Source organism: Balaenoptera physalus, assembly GCF_965194825.1.
Source record: "Balaenoptera physalus genome assembly, chromosome: 21".
Lineage (NCBI taxonomy): Eukaryota > Metazoa > Chordata > Mammalia > Artiodactyla > Balaenopteridae > Balaenoptera > Balaenoptera physalus.
The window spans coordinates 26,770,492-26,781,595 of NC_138902.1; the positions used below are offsets into that span (position 1 = coordinate 26,770,492).

At 39.8% G+C, this 11,104-nt stretch overlaps 1 pseudogene across 1 annotated transcript; it reads left to right on the forward strand.

The window, feature by feature from the left end:
- Positions 1 to 1,007: 1,007 nt before the first annotated feature.
- On the forward strand, positions 1,008 to 1,746 carry LOC309651554 (ubiquitin-conjugating enzyme E2 R2 pseudogene; annotated as a pseudogene). The gene has a single exon. The product of its transcript is annotated as a ubiquitin-conjugating enzyme E2 R2 pseudogene (transcript).
- The last annotated feature ends 9,358 nt before the right edge of the window (positions 1,747 to 11,104 follow it).

Genomic DNA, 11,104 nt, shown 5'->3' on the forward strand with positions numbered 1-11,104 from the left:
ACCCCAATGTTCATTGCAGCACTATTTACACTAGCCAAGATATGGCAGCAACCTAAATGTCCATCAACAGAGGACTGGATTAAGAAGATGTGGTACATATATTCAATGGGATATTACTCAGCCATAAAAAAAGGACAAAATAGTGTCATTTGCAGCTGCATGGATGGGACCTAGAGATTGTCATACTGAGTGAAGTAAGTCAGACAGAGATAGACAAATATCATATGATACTGCTTATATATGGAATCTAAAAAAAAATGGTACAAATGAACCTATTTACAAAACAGAAATAGAGTCACAGATGTAGAAAACAAACTTAACAGTTACCAAGGAGGAAAGGGGGAGAGGGAGGGATAAACTGGGAGATTGGGATTGACATATACACACACTACTATATACTAAATAGATAACTCATAAGAACCTTTGTATAGCACAGGGAACTCTACTCAATACTCTCTAATGAGCTATATGGGAAAAGAATCTAAAAAAGGGTAGATATAGGTATATGTATAACTGATTCACTTTGCTGTTCAGCAAAAACGAACACAAGATTGTAAATCAACTATACTCCAATAAAAATTAATTTAAAAAAGAAGAGAAAAAATAAAATTCTAGGAGAGGGCCAGGAAGCTAGGCACTGTCCCCTCACCATCCCGGGCCCTCTGACGCCTTCCTCCACTTCCACCTCCTCTCGCCCCCCCGCCCCCCGCCCCAGTTAAGGTGGGGCGGGGAACAACCCAGAATTTCTTTAACTCTCTCCAGCCCTCCCCCAACCCGGCCTGAACGTGAGAAGAACCAGGCCGGCCCACTGCCGTCAGGGGTCTGGTACCACCGCGGGGTGTGTGAAGACGCCAGGGTGCAGCCCCGCCCAGGGCAAGCGGCGGGGAAGGGCCTGGTCCCCGTCCCCCCTTCCCCCTTCCCCCCCTCCCCCGCCCCGCTCCCCGGCCCATTCGTGAGGACTGGGGCCCTCATCCCACACCACCACCAATGCGATGGCCCAGTAGCAGATGACCAGTTCTCAGAAGGCCCTGCTGCTCGAGCTGAAATCCCTGCAGGAGGAAGCGGTGGAGGGCGCCGCATCACCCTGGTGGATGGATCTGACCTCTACAACGGGGAGGTTGCCCTCTTCGGACCCCCTAACACCCTCTATGAAGGCGGCTACTTCAGGCTCATATTAAATTCCCCATTGATTACACGGATTCACCACCTATCTTGAGATTCTTGACCCAAATGTGGCTCCCCAACATTTAAGAGCATGGAGATGTACGCATTTCCATTCTTCCTCCGCCTGTAGGCGACCCGCAAAGTGGAGAACCGCCCTCTGAAAGGCGGAACCCTGCTCAAAATTTCAGGACTATCCTGCTAAGTGTAATCTCGTTGCTTAATGAGCCCAATACCTCCTCCCCAGCCGAGGCGAATGCTTCCGTTATGTTCAGGAAAGGGAGGGACAGTACAGGAAAAGACAAAGAATATGACGAAATCATTAGGAAACAGGTTTCAGCCACTAAAGACAAAGCAGAAAAGGATGGAGCGAAGGTCCCCACGACCCTGGCGGAATACTGCATCAAAACTAAAGTGCTGGGACTTCCCTGGTGGTCCAGTGGCTAGGGCTCAGCACTCCCAAGGCAGGGGGCCCGGGTTTGATCCCTGGTCAGGGAACTAGATCCCACATGTGTGCCCTAGCTAAAGATCCCACATGGGGCGTTGAAGATCCTGCATGCATGTAACGAAAACCCGGCAAAGCCAAAAAAAAAAAAAAAAAAAAAAAAAACCCACTAAAGTACTGCAGCCTCAGTTCGCCTCTACAAAGTGTTCACAGTGAAACACATTTGGTCAGTTTTCAGATTCTTGAAGAATTAAATAGTCTTTCATCAAAAAAAAAGATAAATAAAAATCTAAAAATTTCACAGGCAAAAATAATCTCAAAATGGATCATAGATCTAAATGTAAGAGTTACAACTATAAAAATTTCAAGAAGAACACACAGGAGAAATATTTAGCAACTTTGGGTTTGGCAAAAAAATTCTAGATACAAAACAAACAGTATGAACGAAAACTATTTCATAAATTGGACTTTATCAAAATTTAAAACTTTGCTCTTCAAAAGACCCTGTTAATGAAAGAAAAGATAAACACAGACTGAGAGAAAATATTTGCAAAATATATATTCAAAAAGGACTTATACCTAGAATATATATAGAACTCTTACAACTCAATAATATGACAAATAACCCAATAAATATGGGCAAAAAATCTGAACTAATGCTTTACTGAAGAAGATATACAGATGACAAATAACCTCATGAAAATATGTTCCACATCATTAGTCACTATGGAATTTAATTAATTAAATAAAAGCATTTAGATGTAAATTATATGCAAATTAGAACTACATGAGATATCACTAGGATTTCTAAAACTAGAAAGACTATTCATACCAAGTGTTGACGAGCATGTAGAACAACTGGAACTCATATGATGCTCTTTTATTTTTTTTAATTTTTATTATTTTAAATTTTATTTATTTATTTTTTTTGGCCGCGTTGTGTCTTCATTGCTGCGCGCAGGCTTTCTCTAGTTGCAGCGAGCGGGGGCTACTCTTCGTTGCGGTGCGTGGGCTTCTCAATGCGGTGGCTTCTCTTGTTGCCAGGGACGGGCTCTAGGCACGGGGGCCTCAGTAGTTGTGGTTCACAGGCTCAGTAGTTATGGCTTGTAGGCTCTAGAGCGCAGGCTCAGTAGTTGCGGCGCATGGGCTTAGTTGCTCCATGGCTTGTGGGATCTTCCCACCCGTGTCCCCTGCATTGGCAGGAGGATTCTTAACCACTGCACCACCAGGAAACTCCTTATGATGCTCTTTGAAAAGTAATATGGTACAACCACTTTGGGACACTGGTTGGCTGTGTATTATAAATACAAATCAGCAATTCCACTCTAGACATTTATCCCAGAGAATGAAAAATATATGTTCATAGCAGTTTCATTCACAATAGCCCTGGAAACAACCAGATGTCCATCAACTGTTGAATAGATAAACAAATTGTGTTATAGCCTTACAATGAACTACTACTCAGCAATAAAGAGAAAGATACCTCTGATACATGCAATATGGGTAAATCTCAAAAACGTTGAGTTCGTACTGAATGTTTCCATCGATGCTAAATTCTAGAAAATAAAAGCGAATCTATAGAGACAGTAAGCAGATCAGTGGTTTCCTTGAGCTGTGGGTGAAGGAAGTAATGACCACAAATGGGCAAGGAGAAACATTCTGGCCTGATGGAAATATTCCATATTGTGAGTGTAGTGGAAGTTACACAGGTGTATGTATCAATATTTGTCAAAAGCCATAAAATGCTACACTTAAAATCTTTGAATTATTCTATGTAAATTATACCACAATAAAAATTTTTAAAGAACATTTTTAAAAACTGTTTAAAGTATGACCAAAAGAAATGAAAGTAGGATTTTGAATAGATATTTGTACACCCATGTTCATAGCAGTTTTGCAAAATAGACAAAGGGTGGAAACAACCCATGTGTCCATGAACAGAAGAATGTGTAAACTAAATATGGTATATACATACAGTTAAATATTATTCAGCCTTAAAAATCTGACACGTGCTACAACATAGACGACATGTCTCTGGTTGTCTCTTGAAAACATTATGCTAAGTGAAATAAGCCAGTTACAAAAGGACAAGTAATGTGTGATTCCACTTGTATGAGTTTCTTAAGGCAGCTGAATTCACAGAAGCAGAAAGTAGAACGGTAGCTGCCGAAGGGTGAGAGGAGAGGAGAATGAGGAGTCAGTGTTCAATGAATCAGAGTTGCAGGTGGGGAAGAAGAAAACGTTCTGGAGATGAATGGCGGGGATGGTTGCCCAACGACATGAATGTACCTAATGCCATAGAACCGTACATTTTTAATTGTTTCAAAAAGGTAAATTTACATATATTTTACCACAATTTAAAAAAAAGAGAGGTAATGAGTATAATATGTGAGAGGAAGAAGTGGACACCCCTTTGAAATTAATGCTTTGATTCTGTGGGTAGGGAAGGCTTGGAAACCAAGATGAGCGACCCCATCATAGAAAACTGATAAGCAAGGGATCAAGGAGACTAGAAAGAAAGAATTTCAAATAGGGACCATCCTGACCAACAGGATAGGTGAACCTAACAATTCAGATGATTATCTTTATGCCGAAATGCAAAGAAATGATCACCTTGAGTCTCTCCCAAAGGGTTATGTTTCTAACTCCCAAAAGCTTTCTATGGAAGCATGAATTTCATGGGAAATAGCTGGAGAATAGGCTAATGGAAAGATATGAATTTTGATTGGGCCCACTGTCTGCGCAACAATTTCTCTATGGGCTAAGACAAAGGGTCATTAGATTTGGAATCACATCCCCCATTCACAAGAGAAACACTGACAAGCTACTAAGATTCGGAGGAGATCAATAGGACGGAAGAATCAGCTAAACTTGCAGGCACGGCAGCTATGGCAACAACCTTGGCAAACCCTCCACACATATAGCAACAAGCCACTTCAGAATCACTGGGAGCTGAGCCAAGAGAGGGAACACTGAGACAAGGGTTTCGTAAATCCTAAGGATAAACTCCCTGCACATGGAAAACAAAGGACAACTTCCAAAGCGTTTCCTTTGATTTCTTCTGATCTTTCTTAATTTAAGAACCCTGGCACTAAAGTCTGGAGATTAGACGCAGTCTCTCAAAGGGAATGACAATCTGCCCCAAAATCTTTAACATCAGGTCCAGTAAAACATTAGATTGGCCTGGAGAGACTCTAAACCCCGAGACTTGTTTTGAACAAAAGATAACTTTCAAGAATCTCAGGAACTTTTAGATACAGGATCAAAGATAACATTAATTCTGGGAAACTTGAACATAAGGAGAGAAATTTTTTTGACTATTGAAAGATATGGAGGAGAAGTAGCTGAGGTTCCTGGGTTAGGATAGTGGCCAGACACAGAGGACCAAAGAAGTTTTCCTAGGGTGGTATTTCCTTTCCTTGAGTGTGTAATTGCAAGGGATTTATTGCAATTCTAGGGTTGGAAAGAGCCTTCAAATGTTAAAGAGTAGAACCCCCAACAACTGGACCTGCCGAAAGGGAAGCTCTAGAACCACACTGTTGCAAATGTGGAATAGTACCACGGTGCAGTAGGACTATACTAAATTACATAGCAGGGATGTTGAAGAAGCTGGGACTAACCCCACACACCACTTACCCCTTGAACCCTGGTTTGACTGGTCCAAAATAGAGATGGACATTGAATCAACCTTTTGGTAATCTGTGGTCACTGATGTAGCAAATGCATCCTTTTAGATGCTAATTATGACCTGTTAATTTTGGTCATCAATATAGTGTGCCTTTGTCTGGCCAGAATGGCCCTACTATAGGATAAATTCTTTAGCACTACATTATAATCTCATAAGGTAACATTTAAACAGGTGTCCTTGATCTTATTCAAATAGAAGATGTATTTATTTTAGAGCTGGCACGTGGGCGTAGCAGTTGGAAATAATTGTACTTGAGGCTCTGCCTTCCCTTATTAGTTTGACAACTAAAAATGATAGAACAATTTTATAGAAAAACTAAATTCAAGGGCCCTTCACCAAACAATAACTTTTATGGGAGTATTGTTATTTCAAACATATAAATTATACACTGAATGGAACAAAATGTTTGTCCTTGAAACTCACATCACTAAACAGGATGCAAAGAAAGTAAGTGCCGGGTACAGATACCGACACAATGGGGTATTCTGCTGCAGTAACAACATTAGATCACGTGGCCTCCTGACAGGCAGGTTTCTTAAAGATTACACAGGCAACTTTCTAACCTCTCAGCCCATATAACCCAGAATGACTCCCCAGTGGACTCTGCAGTGATCCCTTGATGTGGAATCATTGGCATGTCCCTAAGGAAATGAAAAGGTTGTCATGTCTGTCAAATGGTGTACTCATTTTTGAGTACAAATCAGTTGCCAACCACTTATTGGTCCATCGTTAAAACAGAGCAACCCAAAGAGAGAACATCAAGTCCTTTTGCCACCACCACAAATTTGATTATATCTGATACCCAAGTACTCTCAAGGGATGACGGGCAGATGAGGGCTCCATTGTTAAATGGAAGCAGTAGAATCGGGATAGAGTACTGTCCTTCACAGAAGCATGCTGCACTCCTAGGAGCCAGCCCTTGGCAAGAGCACCCTTACTGATGCCCAAGGTACACTGCTTCTTCTAAGAAACACTGTGCTTGACCACTGCACTCTTCACTCTGATACCTCCAAGACGATTATTTTCAAATACCACAAGATGTGGTAGCCATCCAAATCTCAGTGTGCTTGGAGGTAGAGTCTTCTTCACCTTAACAATTTATCTTCTCAATAATTTCTCCCTTCACAATAATTGCCCCCTTCACAGTCCCACCCTCCACACAACTCAAGCCCCATGGCAAAGGGTGAGGTAACAGTCTGGCCAATAAATATGCTCGAACCTCACACACGACTGGCCATTCCACCACCATGAAGAGATCTGGAGCAATACAAGTGACAAGTCCTGAATGCTTCTTCATTAAAAAACTAGAGAGAAAATAGAAGTAGAGCTGACTTATTTACTGAATTGGGGTAAAGAGTATACGGTTCATTGGGGAAAAAACATGGGTTGGTCAAAAATATATAAGTAAAAACTTAAATATAAGTAAACACTTGTATCTGAAGTTATATTTTCTTATATTTTAACCATGGTGGAGGGGGACTTGTGGATGAAATGAGGACAGATATTCATTTCTGGATGCCAGAAATGCTAAAATAAATATTCAAACTCCCTTTGTCCCAATGCGTGGCAAGATACATGTGAACCACCTAGAAGCCAAATCATACAGGAAACTTTAGTGTCTGAGGAACCAGGAAACATTGAATATTTTTTCAAACAGGGTCAGGGGAAATTTGATATGAAATCCAGAAATCTTTTAAAACTAAGAGGCCTTTGATTAGTTTTTTCTTTTCTAGTCTAGTTCTCTAATCCTTCTTTTCTGTTGATGGACATAGTATCCTATGCAAGACTAGGGTACAACTTCACTGTAACAGCTTGTCCCAAGCAACTGCACTTTTGGGGCCTGAATGTGGGGTTGCTTAGTCTGATGAGAAGCAAGGCTATTTTCAGCATTTATGGAACCATTCAACCAACTGTCACGGGCCATTTGACACATTGCAGCCTCCCATGCCGGAGTGGTCTCTATAGAGAGAAGAACCTTGGTCTCAAAGCATTAATTATATACAGTTACACATGGCAATGGCTGTAGCCTGTGGAGAACACTCAACCAGGAAAGAGATCAATCTGTTCTATTTTAGCAAGTAGAAAAGCTAATTGTTGCTAATGAAAGTTTATTTATATACATTCTCTTATCATTGCAGAAACTGTAGGGAAGTTTTGCAAACAATAGTTAACATTCCAAGCAAGAAAGAATGGAAAATGTAAGTTAATAAATGATTTCTAATAGAACATTTAAAATAGAGAAGAAAGAAGATGATTAATGGGTGAGATTTTCCCCAAGCATCCTGAGGATAAAATTAATTATTTTCAAAATATTGATTTGATAATAAACCAAATTATTCTTATCCTTCCATGTATGAATTAATTAATATGTTCACACACTACTTCCATTTAGGAGTATCAAGTGAAATCTATTCAGATATGGAATAGGTCATTTCTTCAAGTAGTATAAATTCAGCAGATACAAATTGTTTTTCTGACATAGGAAGACATGCCAATATATAAATAGAATTAGAAGGCAAGATATAGTGACTTTCTAGTTTTCTGAAAGTTTGTAAAGCCACTGCTTCAATCATATTTCATATCTCAAATTTCTACAGGTAGCTATCACCATAAAAAAGTTAAACTTTTTGAATGATGGTTTTCTCAGGGTATATGCCCAGTGGTGGGATTTCTGGGTCCTATGGTAGTTCTATTTTAGTCTTTTAAGGAACCTCCATACTGTTCTCCAGAGTGGCTGTATCAATTTACATTCCCACCAGCAGTGCAAGAGGGTTCCCTTTTCTCCACACCCTCTCCAGCAGTTATTGTTTGTAGATATTTTTGATGATGGCCATTCTGACCGGTGTCAGGGGAAGGTAACTCATTGTACCTTTGATCTGTATTTCTCTAATGACTAGTGATGTTGAGCATGTTTTCATGTGCCTCTTGGCCATCTGTAAGTCTTCTTTGGAGAAATGTCTACTTAGATCTTCTGCCCATTTTTTGATTGGGTTGTTTGTTTTTTTGATATTGAGCTGCATGAGTTGTTTATATATTTTGGAGATTAATCCCTTGTCAGTTGCTTCATTTGCAAATATTTTCTCCCATTCTGAGGGTTGTCTTTTCGTCTAATTTATGGTTTTCTTTGCATGGAAGTAATCTAAATGTCTATCAACAGATGAATGGATAAGGAAGATGTGGTACATATATACAATGGACTATTACTCAGCCATAGAAGGAAATGAAATTGGGTCATTTGTAGAGATGTGGATGGACCTAGAGTCTGTCCTACAGAGTGAAGTAAGTCAGAAAGAAAAAACAAATACGTATATTAACGCATATATGTGGAATCTAGAAAAATGGTACAGATGAACCTATTTGCAGGGCAGGAATAGAGACGCAGACATAGGGACTGGACATGTGGACATGCGGTGGGGAATGAGGTGTGGGATGAACTGGGAGATTGGGATTGACATATATACACTACCATGTGTAAAACAGACAGCTAGTGGGAACCTGCAGTATAGCACAGGGAGCTCAGCTCGGTGCTCTGTGGTGACCTAGATGGGTGGGATGGGGGCGGAGGAGGGAGGTCCAGGAGGGAGGGCATATATGTACACATATAGCTGATTCACTTCATTGTACAGCAGAAACTAACACAACATTGTAAAGCAACTATACCCCAATTTTTTTTAAATGTTAAATTTATATTCTTATTATATCTAAAAAAAAAGAAGAAATTTTGATTGAGTAACAATATTCATTGTGGGCCATCTTTGATCACTGTATTATCTCTTTAAATTTATATGACTTCCTCCAGAGTTATAAATTTAGACACCAGCAACATTTTGCAAAAGATTTGAAATACTTGCACAATGCTGGCTTTGGGACACATGCTTTAATATAGGTGTCAAACACTGAACCAAAACTAGTTTTTCACTTTTATTGACAAATAAAAATAAATGGGAATTATTTTATTCTGAAGATTATTAAAGTGTTACTGCTAAGCCATTTTTACTATTTGTTTTACATTTATAAAAGGAATAGGTTTTGTTTGTTTTTTTTTAACATCTTTATTGGAGTATAATTGCTTTACAATGGTGTGTTAGTTTCTGCTGTATAACAAAGTGAATCAGCTATACATATACATATATCCCCATATCTCCTCCCTCTCACGTCTCCCTCCCACCCTCCTCATTCCACCCCTCTAGGTGGTCACAAAGCACCGAGCTGATCTCCCTGTGCTACACGGCTGCTTCCCACTAGCTATCTATTCTGTATTTAAACCAATGGGTTTTGAGCTAAACCATTTCTCTGCCTCTTACCCTGTATACACGCAAGTACACACACTACTCCTCTAGCCACGCACACATTCCCGTGTAGCTTTATTAAAGGTATCTGTTGAACTCCTTACCCTCACCCTCCACATTACCATTAACTTATTCAAGTAATGAGAGGATGAATTAATAGGAATAACTCCAGAGAACATTAAAGCAACAGTTAGTCTTTCATTCAAAGTGTGGTGCATGGTCTGGCCATCTCAAGCATCACCTGGGACATTGTTAGAAATGCAAAAGTTCAGCTCTTCACCCTCTAACCGAGACCTGGTCTAACAGATCTGTCCTTTAACAAGATCCCCAGGTGATTTCACATGTACATTAAAGTGTGAGAAACACTGCTCTAGACTAGTGGTTCTTAAAGTATGGTCTCCAGACCAACTGCATCAATATTACCTGGGAACCTGTTAAACATGTAAATTTTTAGGCCTCACCCCAGACCCACACATCAGAAACTGTGGGGCTGGAGCCCAGCAATGTGTTTCACCAAGACTTCCAGGTGACAGCTAACTGGTGACAGCTGCTTCCATGATTGTAACCACATTCCCAACAATGACTGCTACATGTGAGGGTGGTGACATTGACAACTGCTGGGTGGGAGCAAATAAAACCTCAGAAATGTCTTTAAGAACCTACAGGATTTGTATCTGTGTGGCTCTGTAAACTTATATGTGCCACTCTCCCAATTGGTCACTCAGCTCCAGCCGCAAAGCTCTTTCTCACCTTAGGGACTCCAGACTCACTGTTTCCTCTTCCTTTAAGGCTCTTATTCTCCTCTTAGCCTTATCCTTTAAGAAATGTCAGCTCTTTAGAGAAGCCTCTGACTCACCCTATCTAAATTTAATCTCTCTTTTTTTCTGTGTCTGAACCTTGTTTTTCTCATAGAGCAGGTCACAATTCACAGTTACGGTGTTCGTTAGTTTCCCCTACTAGATATTAAGCTCCATGAAGCAGGACCCACCTCTGTCTTGATCGCCATATTTTCCTTAGTGCCTAACAGTATCTTCTGTATAGTAGGCTTAATGACTGTTTATTGAAATAATGACAAAATAGCAGCTATAACGGAAAAGATAGCACACTCAGGTAGATGGAGTTTACTATTATTAATGGTGGTACTACAAAGACGCATTCTTTCTGTGATCATAGTGGGTGAAAAGAAATGGGCTTTGCCAGACTAAGTCAAGAAAATAAGTAAGCATAAGTGGCTTATAATGTCCAATAATTTTCACCATTAGAAGTTCTCTAAATATCAAGCTTTTCTCTAGGAACTCAGAATTTTGTCACTTTAAAAATATGTTATATAAGTAGAATAACTCCACCTGAAAAGGAATGAAACCAAAACATAAAAATTAAAATGTTTAATTCCCTTTTTGAATGTGTGTTGAATTCAATACAAATTGATACAGCATTTTTCTAGGCCAAAGAAACCAATGTTACATTTAGAAGGCAATTGACTGCAAAAAAATATAATCTATGCTATACTTTATTTTTAAA